This window comes from Podarcis melisellensis (genome assembly GCF_964234715.1).
Source record: "Podarcis melisellensis genome assembly, chromosome: 4".
NCBI lineage: Eukaryota > Metazoa > Chordata > Lepidosauria > Squamata > Lacertidae > Podarcis > Podarcis melisellensis.
Genome location: NC_138531.1, coordinates 37,280,021 through 37,295,160, shown reverse-complemented (window position 1 = coordinate 37,295,160; position 15,140 = coordinate 37,280,021). Strand labels below are relative to the sequence as shown.

At 43.1% G+C, this 15,140-nt stretch overlaps 1 protein-coding gene across 4 annotated transcripts in view; it reads right to left on the bottom strand.

Annotated features, from left to right (window-relative positions):
* Positions 1 to 2,193, bottom strand: part of TBL1X (transducin beta like 1 X-linked) — a 143,774-nt gene extending 141,581 nt beyond the window's left edge. Inside the window, exon 1 of one of the 4 annotated variants that reach the window (XM_081907650.1) lies at positions 2,173 to 2,193. The gene's annotated coding sequence lies outside the window, so the exon portion shown is untranslated. Of the gene's footprint in view, positions 1 to 420; positions 1,015 to 1,910; positions 1,973 to 2,172 lie in introns of those variants that run through there. The other 3 variants (XM_081907649.1, XM_081907651.1, XM_081907648.1) reach the window with 3 other exon arrangements.
* Between the last annotated feature and the right edge of the window lie 12,947 nt (positions 2,194 to 15,140).

The following is a 15,140-nucleotide window of genomic DNA, read 5'->3' as shown; positions in this document are numbered from 1 at the left end:
CGATCCATTCGGAGTCCAAAGCACAGAGCCCGAGCCTATTTTTTCGAAAACAACAAACCGTTCGGGGACTTACAACAACACACACAACCAACCAAGTCACCCTGGGGTGGGGGGGAAGGGGGGTGCCAAGAAATACACACACACATAGCGCGGAAAAAACCCCAAAATAAATAAAAGAGGGGGAGAGGGAAGCCAGGCACCTCCGTGTGAGGCGCAAACACACCACAATAACAACAACAACCCCTCCCAAGAGCAACAATGCTGCAAAGGGTAGGGGGAGGGGTGGGAAGCACGAGGAAGTTGGGAGCCACGCTAGGAAACATGGCAAACAGGCGCCGAGGTGCACATATAGATATATATAGACACAAATACACACACACACGAGAGAGAGAGAAGCCCCCCCCCCGGGCAACTACTCACCTCGGTGGGCGCGCGCCGAAGGCCCCGCTCGCGCTCCGGGCAGCAACAGCGGGGAAGCCTCAACTTCTGCAAAAGCACACATAAGGCGGGCGGACTTCCTCTCTCACTTGCACTCCATGGTGGCGGCGGCGGCGGCGGCGGCAGGACTGGCACTCCTCTCCGGCTCTGCCCAGGTCCCGAAAGCGTGCAGGCCGGCGGCGGCGACGGCAAAGCTCCGGCAGCCCTCGCGCGCCCGGCTTTCCCCGTTCTCCTCCTGCTGCTGCTGCTGCTCCACATATACACCACACACACAAGCGCGCGCACAATACACACACACACAACCGGGCAGCGGGGCCCCAGAGGAAGTTCCCGGGGAGGGAGTGGGGCGAGGGCAATGGAAAGTTTTTTTTTTTCTGGGTGCGGAATGGCGGTCAGGAGGTGCTGCCGCCGCCGCTCGCTACTTCATAAGCAGTTGTAGGGCGCTTGGGGTGGTGGGTGGAAGTCCTAGGAGAGTGTTCCTCCCCAGACACACACACACACACGGAGGCGAAGCAGACAAACACATGCGGGGGGGGGGCAAGCCCTTCGAGACAGCTCCTGGAGGGAGGTGGGGAGATCCGCATTTGGATCTTAACGCATTGGGGGGGGGCGGTGTTGTGTGCCTATATTTCTGCTCGGTCTTCGTGATTTGCAAACCTCCCCTCGGAGAGAACACCGATACCTACCTCCAAACATCCAACCAATGCCAGCACCAGCACACTCTCCCCCCCCCCCCCGGGATGCTTGTGTGTCCCGAAGTAACTCCTCAGTCACTTGGAGGGGATTATTGAAAAGGTTGTTTTGTTCCCCCGAAAACAAAACACACACAGCAACACCCGCCCCTCCCCCGCTCCGGCATTCGACTGAAATGTTAACCCCCTGGAGTCAGCAAAAAATGGACCAAAGGTAGAAAGAAAAGAAAAGGAAAAGAAAAGCCTACGTTTGCTTCGTGGCTGTATCCCTGTCAATTGTTTTTTGTTTTTGTTTTTCCCCCCCAGGTCAACATTATTTTCACTGCGATCGGTTCATAGGGGGAGGGGTGGGAAGGATCATGATGCTAATGGAATTGGAACAGTTCACCAGGTTTTTAAGTCGACGAACAGAACTAAATTTAGCATCTACTTTCCGTCATTTACATAACTACAAAGAAGTCATGCACAAGACTCCCCTTTAAGCTGCCAGACGGATCCACTCTTTTTATTTATTTCTAGTTTCTCCCCCCTTTTTTTTGTAAAGTTATTTCCTCTTTGCTGAGCCACAAAGTCCCGCACCGATTTTGTCTCATTTTAAATGTCACCTCGCAATGGAAATCAGAACACAATGAATGCTTTTGCAAATAAAATATTATATAATTGGGAGTTCACCTAATAAAGACAAGAAACAACACGTAATATATTCCCTATATACTTTCTGAGTGATTTAAAACCACTGCTTTTATGCAATCATTATACCACATTAAAATATGGACTTACACTGTCTCCATAATTGTGATTCAGCAGAATAGGTTTTATTATATATGAGTTGCCATTCAGCCCTTTAAAGCAGATGTTGATGTTCTTTTGTATTAAATTAGCCCCCCTTTCCTTATTTTTCTCTAGGCTCCTACAGCTTCATACTGAGCTATATAACATTCAATCCGAAGGGGGTGGGAAAGGGAGCAGTACAAAAAGCAATGCAAGTAAATGATGCAACATTGCCCTGGTTACATGTGCCTCCCATCCCCCAACCTCTTACTGGCGAGAGTGCTCTGTTTTTTCCGCCTGCAGGGTCACATTGTGGCTGATTGATTCTCCTTTCGCCTTGCTCAGTCATTCAGATTTGGAAAGTAAATAACAAGTTGACATCATTACAGCTCTCTGCATTACTGTGACACATTCTTCTGCTACCACACACTCTAGATTAGCTGCGCAGAGAGGGGAAAAAACACACCCCATGCTTTAAACGTGGGATTTGTTGATTACTGTGGGAAGGCAAAGAAATTCAAAAAAACTGCTAGGATCAGAAGTGAATACGAACATATGGCTGGCGTGTGTAGATTAAGGGGGGGGAATAAGGAAGGGAGGGCTAATTTTAAGGAGCTAGTATGATACAGTTATTAGAGTGTTATACTAGGCCTGGGGAGACTAAGGTTCAAATCGCTGTTCATACATTAACTTTACTGGGTCACCTTGGACTGCTCACTATTTCTCAGCCTAACCTACCTCACTGGGTTGTTATGAGGATAAAATGGGAAAGCATGAAGAAGGGTGTATGTCACTTTGAGCTCCTTGAAGGAAAGGTGAGGTATAACTGTAACGATAAAATAAACGCTGTGAGTTTCATTCACATTTACTTGGAGGCAAGTCCCGTTGCTTTCAGTGGAATTTGCTTCCAAATAAGTGTGCATAACCTTACTGAGATGCAGCTCAGGCAAATATTAACCATATATCAATATTAGCATGTGTCTTAGGTGTGATGAAAGCTCCCGTATGGAATAGCCCCCTGGCTGTAGCTTTATGAACAAAATAATATTCGTGCAGATGGGATCATCACACAGTTCCCTAATGACAATTTGTATAAGCTCTGTGTGTTTTAAAGGATGTGCTCTCACTGATCACCTCTCAGGTGCTAAATACTCCCTCTGGCTCAAATGTTTCTTTCTTTGCATGAGGGAAACAGCAGTATTACTCCAGGCAGATCCACACCAAACATTTAAAGTACATCCAATTAAAGCACATGACTTTCTCCCCCCCCCCAAAAAAAATCCTGGAACCTGCTGTTTGTTTTAGGATGTAGAATCTGATACTTTTGAAAACACAATGTATATAATTGCCATTTCATAGCAGCTAGTGTCACATCACATAAATCGGGTGACTAACAGGCAGCCCAGGGATCTGATCCACCCCCTCCCCAATAATATTTCTATTGCCTGTAACAACAACAGCAGCAGCAACAACATTTTAACAGTAGACATAGGACTAACATGGGTGGAGAGGCTAATTACCTTTTCCTGAGTCATCTGTACAGATCAGCTGAAGAGGAGGATGTTTGCAGATGTGCAACATTCTTGTTAAAAATGTGGGATGTGGTCACCCATTTCTGACCACGCAACTGCTGGCATGCTGCCCTAGGAAAGTTGGCCAAGGGTGAATGTGGCTCCCAGGTCAAAAGAGAAAAAAAGGGTTAGCTGCCCTGATAGAAGCAAGCAAAGAACATTAAAATATGGGGGCACAATTCTTGGTCTTGTGCTGATTCTGCCCACTGGAGGGTCATATGGATAGGACTGCAGGTTCTTGGTGCTTGAACACAGAACAATCTAGGAGAATAGGGATGCTGTTGTCATAGATCAGTGGTAGACAGTGGCGTAGCGTGGGTTGTCAGCACCCGGGGCAAGGCAAGTAATTTGCGCCCCCTAACCCCTAACCTGCCGCTGTTGCCAGCTTCTTCTTGCTGCTGCCTGGTCTGGTGTGGTTCTCTCCCGCGCTCAGCGCTGCGCTGGGCGGCCGCTGCACTGTCCCTCCCCCAGATAGTCCCTCACTCTCTCTCCGCACCGCATGCCTGGCACCCACCCCCTCCACAGTGGGCGGCGACCCGGCAGCTCGGATCGGATTCTCACAGCCTGCACTGCAGTGAGAGAGAGTGAGTGAGCCAGGTAGGGACAGAGAGCTGCGAGTGCTAGCGCCCCCCCAAGATGTTGCGCACGGTGCGGCCGGCCCCCCCTGCACCCCCCACGCTACGCCACTGGTGGTAGAATACATGCTAGGGTCTGAAATTCCTGCGAAGGGGTCTGCTAGGAGAAGCCCATGTGCACAAGCTTTCATCTATGAAACAATTTTAGGGTGTGATAATAATGATAATAATGATAATTATTATTATTTATTTATACCCTGCCCACTCTGGGCGGCTCCCAACATAAATAAAAGCACAATAAAACATCAAACATTAAAAATCTCCCTATACAGGGCTGCCTTCAGATGTCTTCTAAAAGTCAGATAGTTGTTTATTTCCTTGATATCTGATGGGAGGGCGTTCCACAAGGTGGGCGCCACTACCGAGAAGGCCCTTATGCAAATGTACAGAAGGAGCAGAGGTGGAGCCCCATAGCCATGTTCTACCTGCAATTCCCGTCCACACGTCACACACATGAAGGCAGTTTCTGTTATTTGGACATCAGTGGGGCTGCATTCCAGAAAAGGACCGTGCTGAAGCAGAAACCCCTGATGGGATTGCCCTGTCCCATGTGATGCAGTTATTCAGATAATATGAGGCAGCATGGGAGTGAGCTGCCCTGGCAAACGTATGAACCAAGCCCGTGTTTATTCCAGGCTTCTAAAATGACTGCTTAAAAAGAATGCTTCCAATGATGGCAGTAATACCCGATCACAGCCCCCAGGCTGAAAACCTGTGAGGGTTTTTGACATATGGTTGGCAGCAACACGAATCCATAACATATGGTGTCAGCGGTGGAATCTGTGACACCCACATTATTTAAAATTAGATCCTTCAAAACCTTAAAGCGTCTCTTTGTGTGCTTAAGTAGAAACATGATCATAGCTCCGCGTACATGGCATTCACAGAGACTTTTTAATTTTTTTAAAGTGAATTAACTTATCACTTGAAAACGTGTGCTATGGGTTACAGGAAGTTATAAGCAGAGAAGGGGACAACATGCTTCAGCACGGCAAACTGCATTTACCAAAGAGCAGAGAGGAATGCAAAGAAACAGCAGCTTGTGAACTTACTGCCAATAACAAATTGTCATGACATAACACAGAGGCAGCCAATAATGTCTGAAGCCAAACCTGTCAGGGCTTGTTATTTTTGAAAGACTCAGTACCTATATGGTTAAATTAGCAGGCACATTAGGGAGGACTTCAAAAAGATGGCTGTCTAGGAGACGCATGGGAATAGCCTAATCTCCTATTATCTTTCCCAACCTTATGTTTCTAATATATACATTAAAGTAAATACTGCACCAATGCCCTTTTGCCAGACTAACAGCCGACCAACCACTGGAGATTTCTTTCAAAGCGAGTTTCTCGTAGGCAGGAGAGCCTAGAAACAAGAAAGAAACATATGCTGTGATCACATTATAAGTATTTCATTTTTAACGTTCCTGTTTTATTAAGTAATAGAGACAGATAAAACAAAATTTCAGGAAACCCTTGATTAAAAAACCCGAGGTAGCAGAAAATGATGGAATCGCTTTCATTCTAGGGGTGATTTGAAGTGTGCTATGCTAAATAAGCCCCATGATTTCAGCCTCCTTAGATATGTATAAATTCTGTCTTATGCAATCAGCTCTACATAACCAGACAAATTCACCCTTGCAGAGTGTTATTATTACTGATTTTCCGCCATTCATAAGCTTATATGTATTTAAAGGGCAATACAATAGTATTCATTAGTGGCCACACAGGCCATGATTGAAAGCCCTGAGCTAAGCATATGATTCCTCACCCCTAGAGAGTTTAATATTTCAGAAGGTACCCTCAAACAACTCTCAGAAGACATGATTTAACTGACTCTTAAATTCCACAAGTTGTTTTTTTTTTTTTAAAGTTTCTGGAGATTTGGCACAAGGATAAGTCAGCCTGGATTGCTAAGTTTGCTAGAGCATGGTGCTGATAATGCCAAGGTTGCAGGTTCGATACCCGTATGGGACAACTGCATATTCCTGCATTGCTGGGGGTTGAACTATATGATACTCAGCTCCCTTCCAACTCTACAATTCTATGATTTGTAGGGCAATGGGGAATTACACCTCTTGTGTACATCATTCCCTTCCTCCCAATTCCCCACCCCCGTTTTAAAGCACTGTGTCAAAACTCTATTTTTAAATCTCAGGAAATTGGAATAGATAGGTGTTTCTAGAAAACCTTCAAAGAGAGAAACTGTCAGGGGGAAATGTGATTTTTCTGCACCCTTCGGGAGTGTAGCTATATGCTTATCCTAAGATAACAAGGAGTCACCTCCATCCAGGGACGCGGACTTATAAAAAATATTGGGGGGCCCGGGAAAGCTCATGAATAATAAATTAGCTCATGAATATGCAAATAAAGTGGTGCCTCCTCCTCGTGAGCGAATAGGGGAGAGCGTGCTGCGCCTATTAATCAGCTCCAAAGGAAATTGGGTGGAGCTTTTGCTCGGGAGGGAGGGCAGGAGGCATGCAGCCCGCCCCTCCCTGTGCATTTTGGGCTGGGGGAGGGGCGGCGATGGCGCTCTGCTGGAGGGGCGCCGGAGATTATTGGGGGGGCGGAGCCCCCCCAAACGAATTTTTGAGGGGGCTCGGGCCCCCTCAAGCCCCATGGAGTCGGCGCCTATGCCTCCATCCTACAAAACGCCTCTCTAGAGGGTCAGGGGCCTTTACTGAACCATGTGGAATAGGGTGTGGAGGCTTGGATCCTGACAGAAGTCAACTTATGTCAGGATCCAAGTTTCTGGAAGGAATGTTTCCCTGCCCCTCCTCCTCCATAAGCCTCCCTTCAGAGATACCATTCCACATTGTTCAGCATGGAGGTCTTCCGACCTTTTCCTTGTTTTTTCTGAAGTTACAGGTATAAGGGGGGAATGGAAACTTTACTTCCACAAATTTCTGAATTCTAATCTTAGGGTCCAAGTCATAGTGAATATTGCTGGTTTAGGGGATTGACTGATGAAAGTCACTGGGAGAAGAGGGGACAGGGAGGGCTGTGGTCCATGGTCACAAAGTACCCCAGAACTGAAAGGGAGGCTGCAGAAAAACCTAGGCTGTCACTAACTATAGGCTATGCATGTGCAGTTGTGGTTGACTTGACTTCAAGTCTCTCTGGTCCAAATCCAACATTTTATGCACTATGCCTGTTCAAATCTCAAAGGTACCTGCATCTCCTCAGGTTCAGATGCTCCTCTTGTTATTAAAGATTTGATCTAGTTGTTAAGGCATCCTCAGAGGTGCAACTAAAACAGCCATTTTAGAACTGAAATCTAGGTGCAATTTTTATGAAAGCAAAGGAACTAAGAAAGAGGGTGACAATTATAGTTCCAATCAAGTCACCCAACTCAAATTTGGGGGGAAATCTAACAAGATAATTGTTATTGCTCATAAATGGATTTGTGTGGGAGACTTGCATTCACAGCTTCATTTTAATAAACTACCTTTCTCAACTCTCTTCTTTGCTTTTCAACATTCACAACACTTTTTTAAAAAAACCTTACATTAACAAAGAACCACAAACACCACTAATGATAATAATAAACAGATACGTGCTTGGCTTAGTTCCATCCAACACCCACTCAAAATCATTTCTTTTTAATTTTATTTCAAAGGCAAAGAATCCTCAGAGTTGTAAAAGTAAGTTAACAAAGTCAGAGATGCAAGAGAACCTAAAACTCATTAGTCCAATGTCTTTTCTTAAGAAATATGAAGCATTCCTGAAAAATTCCTGTCTAATCTTTCCTTCAAGGGCAAAGATTTCACAATCCCCTCAGTCTGCCTGCCCTGCTGACATCTTGTCTGTTAGTTAGGAAGTATTGCCTAACATCAAGCCTTGTTTAAACCAATATTTCAAAAAAATTCATTAAATCCTACTTCCTCCCAAACGTGAACAGATGAAGCTGACTTATTCAATGTCAAACCATTGGCCCATCTCGCTTCCTACTGTTTGCTATGAGTTCAAGCTATTCTGTGAGGTCCTTCTCAGGCTTTTAATGGGAGGTGCCCAAGTCTAAATCTGGCCACTCACAACAGTTATAGTGCTTGTAACTGAAGTTGCCCACAAGGAGTAATGAAAAGGGAAATCGAGTCCCAAAGAGACAAAACTTAATAAAACGATAAAAGCCACTGTATCTTAAAGAACCTATCTGCTGTGTGCCAGGTCCTGGCAGAGGGAATGGTGCTGTTGGATGAGGTCATTGGCTAGGAGACCAGGGCTAGTACATGACTACGCTATCACAGCCAATCAGCATTCACACTCAGAATATGCAATTATGCCATCTCCTTCAGGACACAGGACAGGACTCATCTGGGAATGCTGCATGCACCACCCCCGGTTCTATAGTCAATTGTCATGTTTGGTGGGAAGGAAGGAAGAGGGGAGATGTGACACATGCATGGGAATTTATTGGTGTTACCCACTGGTCTTTTATAAGCTGACCAAAATTAGAGGATCGCAACTACAGTGGTACCTCGGGTTAAGAACTTAATTCGTTCTGCAGGTCCGTTCTTAACCTGAAACTGTTCTTAACCTGAAGCACCACTTTAGCTAATAGGGCCTCCTATTGCCGCTGCGCCCCCACACGATTTCTGTTCCCATCCTGAAGCAAAGTTCTTAACCCAAAGTACTATTTCTGGGTTAGCAGAGTCTGTAACCTGAAGTATCTGTAACCCGAGCTCCCACTGTAGTTAGTCGCTAAAGATCACAGTTTGAAATAATCAAGTGTTAGAACACTGCACTTATTCTCTATACTTCAACCGCGCACAACCTCCATAATTTTAATTCCAGAAAATATTAGGCCCATTTAAATGTTTCATTCATATCAAGGTTGCCGCAGAAAAACCACTTCAATATAGGCAGGTCTCCACGTGGGTCTTACAACATCGGAATATGCTCCCCCTGTGCACCATTTGAAATACATGGCAGGAAACGAGGCAAAAACTCTCTGGGAAGCATGGGTCACATGATTATTATACAATGCAGTCAACCTATGTGAAGATGTTTCAAGACTGAGCCCTAACTGTACTCAAGCGATGTTTGCCAATAGCCACTGAGATTTGCCCCTTGGATACATTTGATAAGTGCCGCTATGTTGAATCAGCTCATAGCTGCAAACCATTTTTTGTGTGGCTTCTGAGGTAGTTAAAGGAATTTCAAGCTGCCTCAAACCGTGAGGAGTTGCATTTGCAGCATTGCAACTTCACACTTCTTGCAACATGGGAGACTTGTGTTTAAAGCAGCAACTACACCACTGTTTTGTGTAGGAACTGGCTCTTGGCAGGCCTGGAGTCAGCAGCTGACGCACTGGAATATTTGCAAACTCCTTTCTAGCACCACTCGGATCCCCAGAGCCATTTGGACCTCAGGCGACTACGTTACTACTTCAGCCACCAGACTCATCTATATGACTGTGAGCTTCCCAGCAATGGCACTGTAATGGGCTGGGAGCCAAGAGGCCAGTAGAAGTGATAGATAAAATATGGCAGCCACCAGGCACCAATCAGAACAGAGTAGTTGCTTGGCTTCCAGCCTATTATAGCACTGTTGCTGGGCAAACTTACCCACCAGCAGGAGTGTAAATGCAAGCACACACAAGTACATAATTGTACTGAAGAAGCATATAAAAAGCGAATAAACCATAACAGAAAGAGGACAATCAGTGATGCACAATGGGACAACTTACTGGAACTTTGAATCCTTAACATATGTGACATTGTACTTTATTCTTTGATAAATCAGGTTAACAGGAGACTACAGGAATGCAATACAAATCCCTTCTTGTTCAAGCACCAAACGTATCAGACGTACACTATGATGGGGAAAAATAAATTGTATCAGTTAATCCAATGGAAGCTTGGACAGCGCTTTGGAAAAGCAGTGTGTTGTGGAAAATATTACAATGTTGAAGAAATAGTTTTAATAAACAAATGGGCTGCAAAACTGGAATGATCTGTGATCTGGCAAAAGCTCCCTTTCTTTTCTTCTTTTTTAAGCCATCCATCCTTGTTAGCCACAAACGTTATGGGAATAACGTGGTGCAAATGTGCTTCTGAGTGTCTTTCCCGTTGCCTTTACCTAAGCAGAATAATATTAACAATAAATCCATCGTCTTCATGCAAATGCTGTGTTCCATCATAGTTTATTCCGTCGACAAGAAGTAAGAGCTATGAATTAGTCACAAAGTGTTCTGCACTTGTTCAAAGGAGAGAAGAAGAAAGCTCTGACAATGCAGGTGACTACGTTAACAGAAGTTTGTTATACCGGCCTGTCCCAAAGCAAAGCCCATACACTTCCCATAGCTGTTGGTTGGCAGCCTAATGAGATCAGAAGCCCATCAAACTGAAAACAAACAGTGTTGTTCTGTGCAGCCACTTTTAACATCCTTTCATAGGAGGTCAAAAGTTTTATGTTGAATTTTTCACTGGAGAAATTATGTAGAACAAGACAAAGGACATGGTAAAGTGTTGATCTGCAATTTCTGGAGTACAGAGGTTTTTCCAGTTTTGAGGAACACACACATGAGTTTGCCTGGTAGCTGTCGGTGCTTTATAAATGGAGTCAGGTCAGATTCGGCACTGCAGAATAATCTAATGTAACATTGTGACATATCACACATGACTTTATGTATTAGCCTCTGTATATAGAAATGGCAGGAGAGAGCAGCTTTTCTCTCCCAGGGACTGATGTGTCTTGTATCCCAGCCAATAAAAAAACCCTTGAGTAACATTTTAACTTCGTACTAAAGAGTTTCCTTTGCTGGCAAGATGACATGCTAAACAATATCTGTACATGCCCTTCTTTAACTCAAAATCATGCAGGGAGCTTCCATGTTAAATGATGGGTAGATTTGAAGATGACCAAACTTAATATTCCTGCTTGCAATGAGCAGCAGCAGTGTTGAACAACACTGCCTCTATCATCTGCACCATTTCTATGGCTCAGGAAAGGTCCCAGATACCAGATTACACAGATCTGAAAGTAGCCGAAGTAAAACATATTCTGATAAACCCATTCTCTGTTAAATAGCAGCTGCACAAAAGACCAGTACAGTGGTACCATGGTTCTCAAACTTAATCCGTTCCAGAAGTCTGTTCCAAAACCAAAGCGTTCCAAAACCAAGGAGCGCTTTCCCCATAGAAAGTAATGCAAAACAGATTAATCCGTTCCAGACTTAAAAACAACAACCCTAAAACAGCAATTTAACATGAATTTTACTATCTAACGAGACCATTGATCCATAAAATGAAAGCAAGATAGTACTGTAGATGATAAAAATTAAAATTATTATTTATATTATGATAGTCATTATTTGGATGGGGGATTTTATCCATTTCCGCAGTCACTCAATCAATCAATCAATCAATCAATCAATCAGTAGCTGAACTGGGTTCCACACAGTCACACACACACACACAAAAATTAACTGAAAAAGCCTCAAAACCAAAAATGCAAATTAAATAGCAAAAACAAAAGCACCAAACAATCTATTCTGGAAGTCCGTTTTACTTCCAAAATGTTCGAAAACCAAGACGCAGCTTCTGATTGGTGCAAGTGCCCGTGAAATGTTCAAAAACAGGAACACTTACTTCCAGGTTTTCGGCATTTGAGAACCAAGGCATTTGAGAACCAAGGCATTTGAGAATGAAGGTACCACTGTAGTTAACTCCATGCATTTTATAAGTTTTCTTTCATATTTAACCCAATTGACTTCCTTTTGATTGAACATGCACAGGACTGGCCTTTTAACACACTTTTGGGGAGTAAGCCTCATCATTGGGCTGGAGTGGAGGGGCATATGATTGTGCTTTTAATCTCTCATCTTGGGGATTTATTTCTCCCCTCAAAAAATAAATAAATCAAATAATCCAGTTAATTCCTATGCAAGTTAAGCACAAATAAGACTCCATGTGCTCAGTTAGGGTAGCTCCGAAATACAATGGCTAAAATATTTCAGTGGTAGCCATTCTACAAACTGTATTCACACTTTTACCTGGAAATAAACTCAACAGAACCCAACGGGACTTGATTCTGAACAAGCATGCATAGTATTGCTCTGTTAGATTTAACCAGTGCCAAATTTATAACTTAACAATGCTTCAGATCTTAATCCAGGAATAGAGAATATGTGAAGGACAAACACAGGTTGTGTGGGCTAGCTGCCAGTTCTTTAATGGGGGTGCCAGTTTAGATTCAGCATTGCATGACCTTGAAAATATTTGATGTCAATATGAAGACATGAAAATTAACCTATGGTGGTGGTGATGATGGGAACACTGTTCCCTATGGCTCGTCAGCCAACCATTGGCATGCTATAAAACTACACCACAGATCTAAGATTCATTTCTAAACATTTTGCCTCTGTGAATAGCTAAAGATTGAAATTGATAAGAGAAATCACTAACCAGAGGGGAAATTAGGAACGTCTATTTGTATTTTTTTCTTGCCCATGATTGTTGTGATGAATAGAGGACAAGAATGGAAAAATAAATGAAGAACCATCTCCATTACTTTTCAGCTAAATTTTATACCATTTTCTAAGGCATAGATAGTAGTATAAAATTTACCTGGGAGCAAAGTAAACTTCCCAAGACTTAAGTGCCTTTTTGTTTTCAGCCAACATAGCTATACATACTTAGAATTTAGGAAGAAAAGAATATGAGGATATGGAAGTGGCTATCCAAGCGATTTTAGGAGTTTCATATGACCAACTTGTAAAGAATGCTGTGGGTATGTAAATGGTTCTTGAAACAATTTGACATGGTGGTACAGCACCGCTAAGACAATATGTCTAATAATGACAATGTTGGTGACACGAGTCATGACACTCCATAGCTTTTGGAGACACTAAATAATGCAGAAGGATTGTTTCTATCATTTACCCTTTACACAATATGCAGTTTGAATAAATTTACTAATATAAATCATCTAATATGCATTAATCATTAAGCAAAACAATAAATTTTAATTGCACTACATTGTCTTGGTATATTGTGAATACAAACAATTTGGTTAAGAACCATCATGTTGCTATTTTGCATCTGGAAATGGTTATATTCCATAACTGCCTACATAAAAGGATGCTTCTATTGAATGACTATTAATGCTTTGTACTTAGCACAACAAAAGCATCTATCAAAATGTTATTTGTCTCTAAATTCTGGTTCTCCACAAAATCAGTTTAAGCCTTTAGTTTTTTAATGGGCATCCATTCCCCCCAGAAACAATAGCATCTCCAAGCTCTTGTTTATCAGCCATCCAGCCTTTGTTCCCTCTGGTAGCTACAACATTGGCTCCACCTAGAGAGTGGGGTCCAGCTCACTGGTGCTGAGAGCATGACTGACAGTAATTTGTCACATCAGCATACAACTGTGGCCAGAAAATGAAACGAGTAATTGATACTACAGTTTGATCTTTGGCCAAATGTCCCACCCAAGGTTAATCATGGGCAGTGTTGAGTCCAGAAAGTTAGTAACAATGGTTGGATTTCAGGGTAGTTATTCTTCCTGGAATTCCACCCTGACTTTTGAATCTAGAGCAGTAGTTCCCAATTAGCTAAGCACTGCAGGTTGACCCCCTATTTTTCAAAAGCCAAGCCGTGAACCCCCTACTTTTGAAAATGTTGATATCTCTGTGGTAGTTTTTGATATGTGGATGGTGCTATCATACCCTCCAACCAGGATGCATGTCTTCCAAGCCACACTTCCACGAGAGTCATGTGACCTGTGCTCTCACCAAAAAGAGAATGTCCCAGACAGTTGTCGGGTATGTGGACCACCAATTGGGAACCACTGATCTAGGGTACCAGACAGCATCCTAGAGCCCAATACAACACTGTAAAGCATTGCAATACATGCCTTTTTACATGGTCTAATGAACTGCCAGTTTGTCGAGGCTTCTTGAATATGTGGTTTCCACTTATCACTCTCCTCAGAATCATCAGCTAGGGAATATTTCTTTGGTTGTTGCTCTATCTCATCTGGAATGTTTATTTTTGTATGTGTTGGGTCCTAGTTGTTCCCCTGGTATGACAGGATGCTGTAAATGTTGTACTACTGCAGTGGTACCTCACCAGGTAATCGGTAAAGAAATTACTACAAAGAAATGAGGACACTTCACTTTTACAGTCTGCAAGCCTGTGGCAGAAGACACCAAAGAAATCTGTAAGTTACAATATATTCTGCTTTCTGCACCACAGTGACTCAGGTTTTGCTATTTCCAGATACCTCTTTCCCCATATTGCTTTTTGAAATGTCTTTCTGAAGACTCTGGAACAATATTTAGATCTGCTTACAAGTGAACATATTTCCCACAAATGTCAGTCTTGTGTGAATGCCTATTTGGATATTTAGATGACTTACATCAACTTGCATGTTTAATGTAAGGTGGGTTATTGTATCCTTAATGTGAGTTGATGCTGTTGTTGTCCCCCCATCCTTAATTTTTTGTTTCCTTTTTCTTCTTCATCAAATCTGCTATTTAAAATCAATTCAAAAATATTTAGATATGCTAATATTGTCTAACAATCAAAAGCATTTAGAGGTTCAAAATAACTCGAGGTATCATAAGCCTGTAAAGAGTTTATAACCCCTCTGCTAATTGGGGTACTAAACATTGCTTCTTTGGCCATTTGGCAACTAATGCCACTTGTTCAGAGTTTGTTAAATAACACCTCTGAACCATCCTCTGTTTCTATTTTGGCCTGCCATATAGGGTGGCTTAACACAATTGGTGCCCCAGGATCTACACCCACTATTGTTTGTAGGCCTGTGTCAACTGGTGTAAAAAGTGCTTGTACTGTTTGCTGAGCATCCAACAGCTCCTTTGTGAAATTATTTTTGTTGCGATATGAACCATGAAAACAGCTGATCTAATTTTCCATCATACTTCCCTAGGGACAAAGCTGAGGGTTCCCTCACCATAAATGTAAACTTGCTGCAAGTGCCCTGACTCTGAATGAACCTTTAACTCTTTAACGCAAGGGATCCAGGAAGGCCTACCTGGTTTGCTGAGGATTTCCAAAGAAACAAA